Source organism: Poecilia latipinna, unplaced genomic scaffold (genome assembly GCF_001443285.1).
Source record: "Poecilia latipinna isolate Pla-1442-1.1 unplaced genomic scaffold, P_latipinna-1.0 Scaffold79, whole genome shotgun sequence".
Classification (NCBI taxonomy): Eukaryota; Metazoa; Chordata; class Actinopteri; order Cyprinodontiformes; family Poeciliidae; genus Poecilia; species Poecilia latipinna.
In genome coordinates, this window is record NW_015112695.1 from 270,226 (window position 1) to 286,561 (window position 16,336).

Below are 16,336 nucleotides of genomic sequence, written 5' to 3' on the forward strand. Positions count from 1 at the left end.
TAAATATTTTTGAAAGGCACTGTACCTGCAGAAAAAAAATCAGTGATTTAGATAAATATTAAATATGAAATGACAGCATTTCACCTTTCTCTCTCAATATGCATAAACTTCACTACAGAGGAGACACTTCTCCACATATGACCTTGAGGATCCTGAAATGGTGGCTAAAAATACCAACAGCACTCTTTCTTATTCACAAGAGCTTCATTAAATGGCGCAGAAAACAATCTGAAAGTAAGTCATGAGTGCTGGCGCACATTTAGGAAAAGTCTTTTATCTCATAAAAGATTTCACAGCACATGCAGCATACTGTGTGTTTCTACCTTTAGGTCACAAAGATTTAACGCCACTTGAATTTGTCTGTATTTTTTTTTAGATAGCAGGAAAAGTAACATGGTTAAGGGTGATTAAACGTTTGTCTTTTCTCTATTAATTTGCATCCCTTTTTGTCCTAACCCGATTGCTGGAATTAAGTCCTTTTTTATTTTTTATTATTTCTTGCCAAGACTTTTCTCTTCAATGTGAAACCTGGTAGTCAGTCAGGATACAACACTTTGCTAATCTGCTCTATAGCTGAAATTATTTTATTAAAATTGACAAAAGAGAGCTTTTCTGAAGACGAAGCTATAACTAATGAGCATTTAAATGATTTTAAACCTTCTCCCCAGACAATCCATTATAAGCTTTCATCTCAGCTAAACAGCATCAAGATCTTTATCAACACAGCTTTCACATTTGAGTTGTGCCATCAGTCTGTTCAGAATCTAGAGATATTAAAGTAAGGCGAGTGCTGCAGGAACAAACTGCGTCAAACTAACATGGCTGAGTCTTGTTGATCCTTATTGATTCTGTTCTGTCCTCATGGAAAAATGAAATGGCAGGCACCATCCATCCTCTTTTTTTTTTTTTTAGGTCATCTGAGCATATTTATGGTGGCAGTAGAAGAAAGAGACACAAATGACAGGGGATGTCAGTGAGACAAATTGCGCCATGAATTGGGTTAGATCTCCTGGGCATGTTCAGAATGAGTGGTGACATAAGTGAGCTGCCTTTTGACGGCTCCTTCGAAATCAACGTTTATTTTGTCCCGCTCCTGCAATAAGCAAAGAACTAACTTCCATCGACTCTGCTTTGGGGACTCTTCATTGTAGATCTATACTTACTGCCAGTGCAATTTCAGACATTGCTAGTGAACATTTTAGAGTATTTCTTAATCAACAAATGGATTTTTAATCAGGAAAGATTACTCAAATTAGTACTGAAAAAAATATATGAAATATTAGAAAAAATATGCTACCTTGTTTGTTCTGGCATGTTTTGAATGTTGCATGGGTAAAATAAACTCATCTTCAAGTCTTGTTTGCAGAGGAAATGTATTTATCAATGATCCATTCATTCAAAAACCCGATTATCCTGGCAGGGTCATGAGGAGGCTGGTGTCGATCTCCAAAGATCATGGGTTCCCCGGACCTCTCCACCACAGGGCAACACAGAGTCACACACTCAAACACACACTCGAACAGCGCTACACCATAAACCCCTCTGCGCCAAACTTTACACTCCACACAGTGCAGTCAGGTAAGAGCTGTTGTCCTGGGAACCACCAAACCCAGAACCATTTATTGGTTTTCCAGGCAGGGAGGCATGATTTGTCACTCACCTCTCCACAGCTCCAGCGTCTAATGATAATATGCTTCAAACTACTGCAAGCTTCAGTGTTTACACAGTGGTTTTCAAAATAAGAAAATGTGGTGTTCAATTAACGTTTCTATGTTACTCCATTACTCTTATGGGTCTCAAGTCTATTAATATCAATTGTATATTATTGCTAATTAATACAAGGTTTCTCCCCACCTTCATATTGATGAAATGGATAATCACACACGCATGGAAATGAGACCTGTTTTTTTAATTTTTTTACCAGTAGCACTGTGTGAGACAAATCTGAGCTGAGAAGGAAAAACTGCTGGAAACATTTGCTTCAGATGTATCTGATGAGACGTGACAGGAAGCAGAGTCAAAGGGATCGAATAAAGCTCAATAAAATAATCATTGTCTTTTTAGAGGAAGTGAAAGATGCAGGTTTTAAGTAACACGTTCTCGTGTTGCAGCGGCGACATTGAAACGCCCCCTGAGTGTACGGTTGATTTCACAGCCTCGGTCGACGCAGCAAAACATGCTTTGTGGCTGTAAAATGGACAATAACACCTCATTTAGTTTGTTAAGTGCTCCATCTGTGTTCCAGTTTTGAGTCAAATGCTTTGAAAAGAAAAATGCCATGACTTATACATATCTCTAATAAATTTAGTGAGTCTTATAAATAATGCAAAATGTTTCTTTGGTAGTTTTTAATGAAGCTGCTGAATTATTAAAACCGGCAGCCGTCACGAGGTTTCACAGATGGTTGTTGCCACCTCAACGGATCTCGCTCCAATTCTTTAACTTCAGTTTCTTTCTCTCTTTCGAACTCAAACATGTTTTACCTTCACTTCGTTACCTGTTTCATGTAATATCATCTCAGTGTGACATGCTTCCCTGAGACAAAAAAATAATAAATAAATAAAAAATCTGTTTTTAAATTTAGAAATTGCTCATTGCAGACACTGGTCAAAAATCATAAGGGAGAGATGAGACAAATGAATACTTCATGTTCATAAGGTATCCTTTGTTTTCATTTCTTATCACTTGCAAAACAGTTCATGTATGCGGAAAACTGGTTTTGCAATCCGTCTTCTTGGGGAACAGGAAACCAAATGTTTTATGACGAAAACCACAACTGAGAGGCGCACCTACCAAAAAGAGAAGGGAAAATTGGATAATAAATGAAAAATTAAGACAAAATGGCTCCAAACCAACACAAAAACAACTACAAAGAGGGAATAAATTAAGAATATGATTAAAAAAAATATTTAGAGTACATGAAAGGAGAACAAACACACACAAAAAAACTAATTTCTCAAGGAAGTAAAGAAATACCTAAGACAAGAGAAAAGGAACCTGAAAGACTAAAATGACCAGGGTTTTCCGATTGTGTTGTAAGAGCTGAAACAGTATCATAACACCCAACAAAAATGAAGTTTACAGCACAGTGTGTTGAAACTGCTTTGGGTTGCATTTAACCTGTAAGAATCTCTGGTGTTCACAGCCTTTCATGGGGTTTGTGCTCAAAACCTTAATGAGGAAGTAAGGTTTTGGTCACCCCTACTGGGGTGAGCATAATCAAACAGCAAGTGAAACAATTACAGATGTTCAAGTTTAATGGCCAAATATACTATACATATGAAGAAATCCTAAAAATGTATGGAACAAACAAATAATTTGAAAACATTTTTTTTTGAAGCATAAAAGAGCTTTTTCAGTCACAACAACACAGCTAGTTGGAGAGACAATGCAGAATTAGACCTCAACAACCAAGAATTGTATCCCTTTATCTTTAGACTAGAGCTCCAAATCCAACTTTTAAGATGAAGCACACACAAATTAGTCAAAAATGAAGCAGGAAAAAAAAAGGCTTATGTAATTTCATCTGAATTCAAAATGCTTCCTGCTGAGTGGGAGGTAAGTGTGTTTTAGCTGAAAGGTCAAACACGCTGCTCAGCAGCTACATTCATTGATTCTGTTATTTCAGTTTTAAGATCAATGGGAAAATATTCCAGCGAGCGTGTGTGTGCACATGCACATAATCGATGAAAGTCACACATACTGGAGACACGTCACTGGTATTCCCATCACGGATCACCGATATGTTACCGAGGCCACCAGGAAGGAAACAACTAACAACACAGATCTGATATACAAAGCTATTACAGCTGGAAATTACAATTGTCTTATTGAAGACTAGTTAGTCTTTTTGTGTTGCTGATTTTTTTTTTCTATACACATTAACGTGCTTGTTACCTACAGTTCTGTTAATGTGGTTATTATTTTTTTTTATTAACCTAAACAATAAACTAGCTTATTTTCTTGATCAGTCCTAGTTCTTCACATGTTTTCAGATCATTTGCTTTTTCTTTTTTTTTTTAGAATAGAAAAAGTGCACCTACATTTTCCACATGCTCTGAATTTGAATTTGACTCCAGCTGTTGTAGTCGTAGCATTGGTACCAGCACACATAACTGGAAACTGGACTCTTACTGCACTTGACTATTATGCTTTTTAATGAATCTTACAAGAATAATTTTCTACTACAAGCTAGCAATTAAAATCTTCATTGTCCTCATTAAAACCAAGTCAAATCACAAACAACACACAAACAAAGAAGCAAGAAGGCCATGTGAAATCATGGGGTCACATCCTGTTTTAGGCAAACTGTTTTAGGTCGAGGTAAATAATCTAGCATCTTCAAACACGACAGCGGCTGGCAGAGAGTTAACCTACAAAGAAGCTTCATCTTGGAGACCGCAGAACATGCCACCCCAGAACACGCAGCCACAGATTTGGATAAGCAAGTCAACCACCTGCAAGTGCACCTTACGACCCCTCAGTGGCAACCAAGCCACGGCTTGTAACGTTCACAGACACCACTGCAGCTCAGAAAGACATAAACGATTGCTTACATCGACTCTTGCTGCCTTGAGCCTCTTACATGAACCTCACCGCCTTTAATCCGCCATTGAAACGGTTTACATTCTGCACTCATCCTATCTTACCTTCACTACCAAACCTCAGCTGATCCTTTTGAAGCTCATTCTGCGTCTCCTCGGCAGCTGTTCATACAATCTTTACGGATCCCTCTTTGAAAACTTCTCCTCTTTTTTTTCTCTCCTTCACAGTAATTTTCTCCCTCCAGTTTTTCTTGACCTTTAGTTTTTATAAAAACAATCAATCTATAAAGCATACGTTGAAATCTGTCTCCGCACATTACGCCACAACAGGCACAGTAGATTAGCAAGTTTACATGGCAGGTGGGTGAAAGATTCCTTTCAGGTTTTACCCAGTAAAGTTTCACTTCATCATATTTCTGGAGGTGTGTTATTTAGGTCAGAGCTTGGCCAAGTCTTGATTCTGTTTTCCTGCACAAGGGAAAACATTCAAGAGGCAGCTGCTTCACATTATTATCAAAAAAAAAAAGAAAAAAAAAATCCCCTTCTGCATTTTGGTCTCTCAGATATACTCTTTCTGAATTATGTTTGGATTCAAGTGTTTTGTTCAAACATAATATTTTTACTGTAAAAAAACAAAAAACAAAAAACAGTCTCACAAGATATTCAGTTCTTTTAACAGAAATGTTCTCATATGGAGATCTGAACATGTTTTATTAATCTGTGGAAAGTGGCTGAATTAAATCTAAACAACAACAATTAGCCGTACTTTACTAATGTGACAGAAATGAACAGAAATAAAAAAAATGTGTTTTAGTGCTGAAGAATAAATTACATCAACATAACCCTTCAGCATGAGTTTCATCCTCGTTGGTTGAAATTAGTTCGGTGAGATGCCTGTTTTTGCCATTTACATAATAACTGATCACTTTCAGCTGTGAGTTGTTTGACAGGTTTATTGCCTGTTTTAAGTCACTTTCTTCCATTTTATCATCATGAATTTAGTGGTATGCTTTGGATCGCTCTTGTGTTGCACGGTCCAGGGTATCAGTGGTCTGTAGTTTTTCTACACATTTTGACACAATTTCCTCAAGCACTCTGATATATGGTGTGATTCTTCTTGTCCCCATTCGCTACACGTTAACCTGATGTGACACATCTGTATAAAGTTTTAGATCATTTATAGTGGGAATGAGTGTAGGGGGTTTCCTAATTTGTTCTCCAAAAATGTTTTTCAATTACATTTTACAAAATCATTATTGTTGTTAGTTAATTTTCCTTGCATTTTTCAGTACTAATAAAAGTGATACCTCTCCATCTGTAAGACAAATACCCAAAATGTGAGGGTTAAATTAGATGTGATTACATATTAATCATGTCTAGCTACAGTCTTAACAGTTCACTGATTCCAGCACGCTGGAGATCGTACTGATGTTCAGTTTTAGTCACTCGAAACCCCCTTGAAGCCAACACAGTGGTCGGTCTGACTTTGTCACTTGGTTTCCCTTATCGAAGCATTTATGAATAATCCTGAAACCGAAAGCCTTTCAGAGCCGACGAGGTTGACTTTTGAAATCAGTATGAGGTTTATGTTCGCCGAACCCGGTGTCTCGAGTTAGAAAGCTTTGTGAGAAATGTTTTTGCATCCTTATTACAGATGAAAATGACCGATTTTCCAAACCGTAGCTGCGTTATGTTTCTCACGATGCTCTTTGTTTTGGCACAGGGAGCAGCGAGACGGGTCTCGTGGGAGAAACTTTCACAAGAATTTCACATTGAGAGTCTAAGCCCACATAAATATTTGAAAAAGCAATTACTTCCTTGAGATGTGCGTTGTTGTTTTGTATTAATAAATATTTGACTTCATCACGAAGGAATCAGAGACATTAATATCACTGCATACTTGTTTACTTCTTGCTCTCTGGGCTCAGATCTATTTGAAGGATGTAGAAATAAGAAAACATGGTCAGAATGTGTTTTTTTTTTTCATGCTCCCCTCCCCCCCATTTCAGTTCACCGCCAACGTATCCCCACGAGAGACAAGAGATTTTACACAACGAGCCCATTATCCTCTATTTAGTTCTGTGCTCTGCGTTTGAGGGCGAGATAAACCAGCGTGCTCCATGAAAGCCAAACTCATAGAGCACGCTTGCTGCGAGTACTGACTGCCTTCGGCTTTCTCACTTTCACTGCATGATTTGCGACCTCTTGTACGTCTGTCTGTCATTTAAAAGCGCATGAAAAATAGAAGAGGGATCGTGAATCCTTTTGTAACATCCGGTTGAGTTGTTTACCAAATCGATGCAGCAGAAATCCATTTTACCCTGCTCGAATTTCGGAGTGGGTTCTAGTGTTTTTGGCCACTGTCCCGCTCTCTCTCTCTCTCTCTCTCTCTCTCTCTCTCTCTCTGCCTGATTCAGCATGAGTAATATCACTGCTGCTTGCTGGTGATTTTAAAAGTAGAAGTGTGCAGCTGAGTCACCATGCAGAGGAGATAATTGTATATGACAGCGCTGCTGGCGACAGCAGCCCGTGAATTGATGCTGCTGAAGTATGAGGAGTCATCGATGTTGAGTCAGCGTGTTATCCCTCAAGGACAAGCCAGCGAAAAACTTTTAATAACGGAGTGGCTCGTCCAAATAACTGGTGGTAATGCAAAGAGAAAAACACTGTCCTGGAAAAACAGTATTTATTTTTACCACTTGAGGTTTTTGGCTCTACAAACTTTAACAGGTCCTGTTGAGATTTCGTGTGATTAGATCGACTCAGTGTAGCACATAAATGTGAACAATGAGGAAGAAGGGTGTTCACTTATTTTTTTATTTATTTTTTTACAAATAAAAATTTTAAAAGTGCGGCGTGTATTTGTTTCAACCGCCTTTATCCTAATGCCCCTAAATAACATCCACTAATGGAGTCCATCCATGTATAATTTAATCTCAGTATAAATCCAGCTGCTCTGTGAAGGCCTTAGATCATGGCATAACTTTTAACCCAACAAGCTGTGGCTGCCAAACTAACCTGACAAGCCATGAAGTCGATGTAACAGGGAAACATCTCAGAGCCCAATTTTAGCTCTGGAGTTCAGCAGAAAATCTGCTGATAATTCTCATCAGCAGTGACAAGAAAACTGACCAGAGGTTGGCAAGAATGATGGGCAGAGAAAAGCCTCTACTGCAAAAGACTTCAGACTAAAGTTCAGGTTCCACTACCATAAGGACTACAACCCCATAAAGCAAGATCTACAATGAAATTACTTAACATCAAAGCAGATCCATGCAGAATGGCCCAGTCAAAGTACAGGGCTAAATCCAGGTGAGTATCGATAGCAAAACTTTGAACAAACGTATGTTTAGGCAGCAGAGTTGGTAAGGAACAATGCAATAAAACTGACTCCACACGGTTTACACACTAAACACTGCTGTTAAACAGAGCAGATGATCATCCTGGTTTAAGCAGAAATCCTGTGTACAACAGAGCCACACATGGCTAAACATCTGGAGGTGGGTTTGAGAGGAGCGATGCATAAAGGATTAAAATCAGAGAGCGAAGCAGGAAAAATTAAAAACCAACTGAGCGAATCTCGACGCGACAGAAAGGGTGAGCTTGAGTATGATTAGTTTGTACTTCTGCCTCGTATTGTGGAGGTTTTTGACATTTACATCATTTAATTTCTGCATGTAGCCTCAGATTGGGGAACTGCAAATGCCTTTTCGAATAACTTTTTTTCTTCTTTATATTTCTGATTTTATTTTAATGCTTAAATATGCATGGACATGTTACATTTTCTTTTATTCTTCAAATTGTCCAACTCAGTTAAACAATTATTTCATTTGCGCATGCCATTTTTAATGTTGTACAGTATAATTTTTCTTGTGTTGTTAATTCGCCTTTATGTCTTATGTTGTAAGTTTACAGTTTTTTGCTCTTTTTGTTTTTATATATATTTTTTTATCTTTGTATGAATCTGCATGCTTCCATTTGCCGGTAAGTTTTTTTTTTTTTTTTTTGAGCATTCAAATATCTGATATTGACTGATTGATTGATTGAGATGCAAAGAAGTTTTGAAGTGTTAGCACTTCAAAACAAGCCTTACCATCGGTAAGTGCTGGATAATATATGAATTGACAGACCAGGATTATGGCATTAGGTCCAAGAAGAAAAGAGACGAGCAGCTCTAAAGACAGCAAAAGAGGTAGGAAGTCGGCAATAGATATAAATGACATAAGAAAAACATAGGGAGACTTCAACGTTAAGAGAAGAACATGTAGTGAAAAATGCGTCTGAAAGGATAAAATCTTTAGACACACGTGGTTCTGTGTTCAGTTGCTTGTGAAACATTAGATTCATTTATTAGTGCATGCAAATAAGAAATTCATGATGAAGCACATATTAAAATATTGCTTACCAACAAACAATCAATAATTGCTCAATTAGACTAAAATAGCAAGAAGTGTGAGAATCTGAATTCTGACAGGACTAAAGAATGAAATGGATCCATACAAAACCTAAACTCTCTATAATATAATTTAAAAAAAACGATATTCTGTTAATTTCAGCTAGCTTCTGAATTTGGAAACATTTATTTCTTAAATGCATGTTGTTTGTGTGTATATTTTATGTTATGTTAAATCTCTATCTGTTAAATCTTTACTATTCTTGAGTTAGAGAAAAACATATTGGAATTCTATTCTACTCTATATTCTGATCGGTAAGTGTTAGCCTTTTTTGTCTGAACTTGCCTCATTAAGTTTTTGTTAGCAGCTTCACCGCATGTGAAGGTCAAAACTACCACACCCTCACCCATTTTTTTTTTAACTCGCTGCTCAGTTACTGAATGAGCGTTAATCACATCCACAGCCTGATTTTAAGCATGTGTGTTTGTTTATTGTCTTTAAAAGTGCACTAGAATTGATAGACAAGACAAGTGATTGAAAATTTCAGATTTTAAATTTATTTGGTATAGTCAGAGCAATCTTTAAATCACACTTCCAATCGCACTGCTTATCCAAAAAATAAAATAATCTCACTCGGCCCCCCCAAACGTAATTCTGCAGGGCCTCATAAACCTTCGGGCCGGCCCTGACCTGCCTTTACCTGCTTGGCCCAGAAAGAAGAGGTATTTCTGCTGTGTCGCTTTAAGTACAGCAGGCAGTGCTGTTGGTCCATGTGGGAGCGCAGGGCGCACGGTGCGGCGCTGCCTCCCTGCAGCATGAAGCTGTCTGCTCATCGGACAGCCTACAAAAAAGAAAAAGAAGAAAAAAAAAGACAGGTCGACCCACCGCTTAAATCGCATTCAAGCTTCGACTTAAACAGATTACAGCAGTGGTTGTAAGAGGACGGAGTCGGAGCCAGCGCTGGGAGCCATTAACACTTCTCCTTGCCTCTCCGAGCGACACACAGAAGCGTGCAGCGGGTTATTCGCCGTACACAGCAGACTGAAGCTCATCGCAGAAGCAGCGCAGAGAGACCGTGCGAGCTAACGGGATCCACACCAACTAACCTCTAACGGAAGCGCGGCAGACACTGGAGTTGTTTATTGTGGAGGTGAAACATCATGACTGAGCCTGACAGATGACCATCTTCAGCTGAGTTCCTTCCTTCCTGCATGAACATCCACACCATCTGCTCAGGCTTCACCCAGTCTCAAGGCTGAGGTAAGAAGAGCAGCACTCATGTTATTTCTTAATTTGATTAAAACCTGAGTCACAGATATCTGCTGCAGCAGAGGATCAAACAGCATTGAAGTGAAAACTGTGCAGTGGCAGCACTGGTTGGATCTGTGCTGCAGGAGTCCTGCTGGTTCCTGATTGAACAAGAACACTTCTGGAATAAACAAGTGGAGGAAAACGTCAAAACCCACATATTAGTTTGCAGCGCTAATGCTGCCCTAGTGTAATGGGAAAGAAATCAACTGCTTGTTTTGTTCCGAGTAATTAGATTCCAGATCATGTTTGCAAGTAGTTACACCGAGCGGCATTAGCCGACTGATATCAATAAAAGAGATTTCTGTTAGTTTGTGGCAGCTATTTCTACGTCTTTGCTTTATCTTGTTTGACTTGTTTTCTGGCCTGTGAAGAGGCCTAAGTCAAACCAAATGCATGCTTGGTGGCCCACAGACTGGACCCCTTTGTCACCCGGGGCCCCCAAGTGTGAAGATGCTGGAATTTCATTAGAGACCTCCTGCTAATTTTTAACCACAGCTGCAATTCACACTGACTGAGTTCAACCTGCGCCGAGCCTGTTTTGTAGTGTGAGGCTTCAGAACCTTTCAGCTGCTGACCCAAAAAGCTAACAGCTGCAAACACTTGCAACTCCATTTATTTACATCTGAAGAGTACAGATGTAGCTAATTAAACAAACAAAAAGAAAAAAAAAAAAAAGAAAAAAAGGTGCAACTGCTACATCCAGGTCCTGGCTGAGCCTCTGCCCCAAAAGTAGAAGTGTAAATTCCTCCAAGTCTAGTTCATGATTGATTGTGGGGTGGACAGAATTGGCCACTAAATTTTCCCAATGGGCCACATGAGTAGATTGTTGGGAAAGGGCTACGTCAGTGGCTCCATGACTCCAAAACCGTATATTTGAAAATTTTATTTTTTATTTTTTGTCAGCTGTTTGTAACAGTAATTGTTGCAACTGCATGATAAAATGCAACATGCCTTGCTGACCCCTGAAATTGTATGTTATATTTTACAAAATTAAATGCAAAAAAAAAAAAAAACGAGAAAGAAAGAATATGTAGAAAGTGTGTGTGTATTTTTGTCCAGTCGGCAACAGTTGGATATACTGGAACTGGTTGCCAGCAGACACGAAGGACAGACCACTGTGGCCTCTTACGCTTACATTTAAAGGTGATGTGGAGTGGAACATGAGTGTCCTTGGACTGTGAGAAGAATCTGCTTTTCCCCGGGGTGAACCCCAAAAAACAAGGAGAAAATGTACAAATTACATGCACAAAAAAAAAAAAGCTGGGATTTGCACCCGATTCTTCTTGCTGCAAGGCAGCAGCTCTAACAAATGCACCACTTCTACATCATTAATTAATTTACACACAAACAGGCTCATCCCAGAAAACTAGAATACTGCATAAAAGTGCAATATTTCTTGGCAGTCATGTCACAAAGTGATACAGTCATTTCATACAGTTTGAAATTTTTCAGATTTTCTTTTGTTGTTGTTGTTGCAAATTTAATGATTATGGCTTGTAGGTAAAGAAAGCCCAAACTTCACTGTCTCAAAAAATTATAATATCACATAAAACTCAGATTTATCTAAGTTTGGTGAGTCTATATATAAAATGAGTTTTACTCTGTGAGGTGAGTGGCAAGAAAAATCACACTTTCCCACAGTATTCTTTTGTTTTTTTTTTTTTAAGATGTTCCTGTATGTTGACAATAATAATATTTTTGTTGCACTGACAAGTGCAAACTGTACAGACAGGACATGCCATATCTGCCTCTCTTATTTTAAAATGACCTGAAGTAAGACACTCACAGGAGGGTGCTGATATAGCTACACAAAAGTAGAATAGACAGCTGTCACCTTCTGTTTATTTTTATTTTTTTGGAACGAAATCAGCGTCGTGGGGATTGTTTGCAGAACTGAGACTTTATGCGTGTTTATTTTCAGATTTTCACCTCAGGACTCACTGCATGCTGTTTCACACAGCGAGTCTTTCATTTGTTGTGGAGCCAACCTCAGCAGAATGCAACATGCATTTGAGTATTTGTCAGAAAAAAACTTTACAAAGAACAAAATCATTCTACGACGATTCAATTGTAATCATTCCAAGAGAGCATCTCCACTGTCCCAACCTCGTTTGCGGTGACCTTGTTGTATTATACATCACCGAATTGAGCCACCTCTCACTGGAAAGCGCTGAAGAGGAGGAAGAAGAGGAGCCTTGTGGTTCGTTAGATTGATCACAGTGTGGTTAAATCAATTCATGACTGACACTAATTGCTCACGCTGCTGCTATTTCAGCACTTGTCGTGACAGTAAATAAAAAGCACGGAGCCTGACAGACCTCTTGTTGTGGCAGAGGGAACGCGGCCACAGCAGGTTCACAGATCCCAAATCCAGAACGAGCTGAACTGATCAATCCCATGAACTAAACCCATTCTTAATCCCTTAAAGACCTAATGAGCATTTATGTCATGTTTTAGTATGAATATGGTTTCAGCTATTCAAGAGAAACGTGTGAAGGCTCTGTCATAAAAAATACATCACATGGATTTTCTTATTACTAACAGCTGCTGTAATGTCCTGAAAGCTTTCTCTTCCCTGAGGCAGCAAAGAACAGACATCGGGGGAAGAAGCCAACAGCTGAAACTCATGTTTGTTCACTCGTTTCAGTGCATGCTGCTGTTCCCACTGCTGTTGTTGATGCAGAGAATAATCAGAGTCAAGGTAGCTGCTTTTTTAACCCCAGAACCCCTCTGGCATTAAAAAGGAATCTTAAATACTCTACAAAGAGTAGATTCTTCGAGGGAAAAAGCATTTTTTTGCACCTTGTAATGTTGTATTTTTTGAGATTAGCTTTTGCTGCAGAGGAGAACCTGAGAGTGGCTCTGATATGGAGCCCGTTGTGTATTGGCGTAGTGCAGAGCGGGAAGGCTTTGAAATCCTCCACCACTTAGTTCTGGATCCCTCTCGGCCGTCCTCTCAGGGACGTGTGGTGAATCATGTCCAGTGGCCCGCCGATCTTTTGACGATCACTGGGGGGAACTGACAGAAATTACAGTGTGCATAACTTTTGCTGGTCATTACAGTAAAAATGATGGCCATGCAGCAGAAACTGTGCGTGGGTTGGATGGGTGGACTGATTCTTGATATACCACTGCGAAGAAAGAATGTCAAGATCCTTATTAGAGCTCTTACTGAAATAGCTTAGCATTAAAAACCCTGATGCCTTTGCCAAAGTCATCTTGAAAGTTTCTGGCTCTTTACAGAACACCGGTCTTGTTTGTTGCCGTTTGCCTTCCAGGTCCGGATGAGGAAGAAAAATGTTAATTTGGGTTTGGAAATCTGTGCTATTTTTCACACATCTTGGTCGTTTATATTGACATGTTTTTACTGAGCAGTTTATTGAAGTGCTGGGCTAACATTAGCATATTTCCACTCTAGATACTACAGACAGGCAGGAATCTGCAGCAACCAGTATAGTCTCTATCAATGTGAATGTCACTGTGAAAAACTCTGCGATTGCTAGAGAATGTTTTTATTGGTCCAATCAACAAAACCGCATCCATGGAATAAATGCAGTTTTCCAGCTTTGCATGCAGTTTGTGTTTTGCTATTTCAGCTTATGCACCCTTTGTCTTAATAGCTTCCCCTGAACAGCATGTCTGTTTGAAGGCTAGGATTACCACTTTGTCTTTGGCTGATCCACAGAAAAGACTGGGAAACTCCATCTTCCACATGAGCAAACAAAAATTAGGGTAATTAAGTAAGTGGAATGAGGACTTGTCTCCAGAGTCTGGCTGTGGAAACGCTATCCCTAAATTAATGTGTTTTACTTTTTCCATTATAAATAGATACATAAGACAGAAAAGCATTAAACTGTTACACAGATTTGAGTAGTTTGTCACCCTTTTTGCTGCATTCATGCACCTCCCAAACAGATTTTCATCTTATAATAGGATTATTCCCCAACACCAGACGTTTTCCGTAAGACCTTTTCGGATAATGCCTGCCTAAACAGGTGGCAAGGAAATACCAGAGGACACAAACCAGATAAGAACTGGAAACCCCGAAACCTAATCCCTCACTTTAATCTGGGGCTTGCTGATAGAAATAATTTTAGTATTTTGTTGTTACTTTGGTAAAAATAGGAAATACCTGCAGTGATTAAAACATGTTGACTTGTTGCATAGTTTTTATCTTATTTTCATTAAGAAGGCATTCGTTTATTTTTTGTTATAGGATTTAATTTGAAGGCTTAATACAGTAAAACCTGCGTTCTGGCTTTTCTCTGACTGAGACAGATATCCTACTGAGAATATCTTTGACTTATAAACCATTAGTTTCCATTTTGTGTTTCTTTTTGGCAGTCACAGAAACCTTTTGCTAGAGTTAAAGGGATACATCGTAATTATTTAAAGTAATGTTTATTTGAAAGGATTCGAGTCTTTAATATGTTACCAGCAGTAGGTAACTCTGATGCCTTTGCTTTGTAAAAATCTAGATTAGCTGCTCTCAAAGGTCGTCTGAGAGGGACCAAAACCAAACCGGACATCTCCAGTCTACACAGATTTACAGATGGCTACTTTAATTATTCTGTTTTCAGTGCATTATTGGCGAAGCACCTTGTCCTACCTCCATTTCCTGGTTAAATAATTGTTGTTTCCTGTTTAAAATAAGCTGCACCAATGTAAGCTTATTTTACACAACTATAGGATTGACTCCTCAACCATAGGATTAGAGCACCCAGTCATATAATTGCCTCCTCTAGGATTAGTTGTAGAACTTCAGATTTTTTGTAATTGTACCTACTGAACAATAAGCTGAACATATGTCTCATTAAAACAAACAAATTATTCAGAATTTTATAGAAGTATTCTTAAAGCATTAAGAAAGCCACACAATTTCTGAAATTGAGCTCATTTCTATATGAAAGAAATAATATAGATCTCTTTCCATCAACATTACCCTCCTGTGGGTAAATTTGTGTCATTTTTGGCTTGTGTTTGTTGGCCACACAAAATTATTCAGAGTGCCACAGATGGCCCATGGGCCGCATCTTGGACACAGCTGCTGTATACTATGTGTTGAGTAGATTTTTCTGTCTGATTTAAAAGCATTAATTTTGATACTAAAGTGATAAATGTTACAATATATTTTCACAAAAACAATATCTCTCCTATAGAAGGAGTTTCAGGACATTTACTGTTTGTCTGTGAACCAGTCAGGTCAGAGCTGACTCTCCTTCATCTGACCTGAACTATTTACCCTCTAAAGCTTCAAAGTGACTCTCTGCTCTCTAAATGTCGTGCTTAAATCTCTCTGGAGAGTGTATGAAAGCTTTGGGAAATGAGAAATCAGAAGGGGGGGTTGGACAAGTGAATACAAAAGACTCATTTTCTGGGGTCTGTAGTCGACCTTGAGACAGTGCCAGTCAGCAGGATTAACACATCGCCTCTGTAATTGCTCACCTGGAGTAGCAGACCTCCTTGTTCTCTGTTCAACCTGATCCCTGCATCACAAAAAGGTCTTTGTGGGTGTTAAACTGATGGGCTCTGTTTTCCTTACCTGCTGCATCAACAGAGTTCCAATCTGCACACAGAAAAGCCTTTAAACAGGAAAAATTTGGATGCATAGCTCTGCCTCTTTGGAAGACAAAAAGGTCTGTGTAGCTGTGAGCGTTATGCTTTTCACCTTAAAGTTGCACTAGGTAACTTTTATAAAAAGTTTTTTTTTTTCTTTACATATTTGTTAGAGCTGTCTCTATGTCCTGACAGGATAATATGAGACAGAGAAAATGTGAAAAAATCAAGCTCATTGAGTAAATGGGTCCTGCTCCCATTTGCGAAAATATACCAGTTCCAGTCAGAAACAACCAGGAGGAAGGTCTCAACACTGTCAGTCACACTCGTGATTGTGGGTTTGCTGCAGCTTTGCTAATGGCAGAGAAACAACGCAACGTAATGTTAGAGGAAAACTGTTTTCTTCAGGCACCTACTGCAGCTTTAACCACAAACTTCACTTGTAACCCAGTGATTCTTGAGAATAGGGACAAACCAGGTCCTATGGATAAAGCAACAAATTTGAATAAAATATACACAAAATATATTTTT

General features: G+C 38.8%; 1 protein-coding gene across 1 annotated transcript in view; it reads left to right on the forward strand.

Annotated features, from left to right (window-relative positions):
- Nucleotides 1-9,317: 9,317 nt before the first annotated feature.
- The window catches only part of wscd2 (WSC domain containing 2), a 56,118-nt gene continuing 49,099 nt past the window's right edge, over nucleotides 9,318-16,336 (forward strand). Inside the window, exon 1 of the mRNA XM_015018594.1 lies at nucleotides 9,318-10,198. The gene's annotated coding sequence lies outside the window, so the exon portion shown is untranslated. The remainder of the gene's footprint in view (nucleotides 10,199-16,336) is intronic.